We start from the raw sequence: 1,921 nt of genomic DNA on the forward strand, positions 1-1,921 counted from the left end.
AATACAATCCCACATTGCTCCTGGTTTGTTTCATACAGCTCTCGCAGGTACCTGGAATGACGGACACACTTCTCCAGCTGCAGGTAGCTGGAAATAGATCATAAGCTGAGACCACGAGGAGGGAGGAGCAGGACCATGTGCTGGCAGGACAATGTGGCTGCAAAGCAGCCGGGCAGCACCCGAGCCTCTTGGTGCTGCTTGTACTCCAAGGTCTTGGCAAGGACTGAGCTAATGACAGCTTTACGCTCCAGTACAGACACACAGACATTGCACAGTTGCTCAGAAGTTGCTCAGACACACAGACGTTGCTCTCTTTATGCCCTTTGTATATTCCAGGCCCACTAGACATGGCCAATGCACTGCAGCTCTCCTCTCCCTTTCAGAAGTAAAAATTCAATTTAATTAGAAACCAAACAGTATATCAACAAGCAGCAACTATAAATGCACTGTGCATTACACATGAGACTTTCTGAGTGTCTTCATACAAGTGTTTCATCAGTCCTGAAAAGTCCTCCATGATTTAGAAATCCATGCTGACTTATGAGGCAGAAAAGAAGTGTACTGGAGCATTGATACACCTCTAAAAAGAGCAGTCACACCAGAAGCAAGGATGAAGTTCATCACTACTGCTCCAGAAAAAGCAGAGATGGTCATTAAAAGTTATTCAGGACAGGTAGTTCATACTTTTTTTTTTTTTATAGGAAGTTCACGTAACCGCAGGCATGCATTTTTTATTTGTAAATCCAACGTAAAATGCTTGATTTTGTCAATTCCTCCAATTTCCTTTCAGAAATTTTCCTTTGGAAATTTGTGTGGTTTAGGAAGGATGATACTTGATTGTGTTGTAGAACACTGCTAGGCACTGTGAGGATGACTCCTTAAATGAGCGATAATATTTTCTAATAAGTGATATTTTTTCTCCATGAACAAATTATTCTCTAAAGAACATCCCATTTAATTTTGAACACCTCTTTTAAAAACTAATAGAAATATTATTTCCATATTATCCCAAAAAACGAGGCAAAAACCTACAAAGAATTTGAAGTATAGAGTTGGAAGTGTTGTCTTCTTTTACTAATTTAGCATCCTGTCCCTAAGTATTTCAGATGTGAATAAAATGCTATTATTGCCAACACTGAACATCTCTTGCTGAATACAGAACATTTTCAGCATAACCCCCCCCCCCCCCGTTATACATTTCATGGCTTTTTTTTCTTTCATCTAGGGAATCCTAATTTCAGAAATGGAACAAATTAAAACTATCTTTTTCAGGTAATATGCTAAATTATTACAGGAACAATAGTTCAGCTTGTATCTACACGTGGAATATATTTATCTTCATAGTGTAGTGAACTTTGGTATTGTTTGTGATATGTGGGCTTTAGGGATCACAAAGTTTCTTGTTAACACTTTGGAAACCCTGCTTTGATAAAGAAATGGATTGGAGAAGGACTGAATCATCAGTACAAAGGTATGTAATACAAGTGGCAGAAAGTATAATGGATGGCAACATCTACTTTTCTGGATCTTTCCCATATTTTTTAAAGCAAAGATTTTTTCATTGAAAATACTCAAATATTTTCTAAATACTTCATAAAGTTTAGCAAAGAAGCCTCCTGAACCATGCCCCTCCTCCTCCTTGAAATGTTTAGAATTAAAATTTGTATGGTGTTCATCTTCTCTCACTTTCATTTCAAATTCTCACCTCCATTTTCAATCTCCTTACTGCTAGTTGGACCCTCCTCTAAGCAGGGACAGAGCTCTCAGCAAGGACAAATACTACAAAAAACTAAACAACTCTTACATTTTTTTCGTCCTGGCAGAAAACAGTTATTAAAGCAAAAGCTGTCTTTTCAGTGGGATCTTTAAAGCCAGGAAATAACTAAGCACAAGTTGTGCTTTCGGTAGCTCTGCATGGCAC

Source organism: Geospiza fortis, unplaced genomic scaffold (genome assembly GCF_000277835.1).
Source record: "Geospiza fortis unplaced genomic scaffold, GeoFor_1.0 scaffold131, whole genome shotgun sequence".
Lineage (NCBI taxonomy): Eukaryota > Metazoa > Chordata > Aves > Passeriformes > Thraupidae > Geospiza > Geospiza fortis.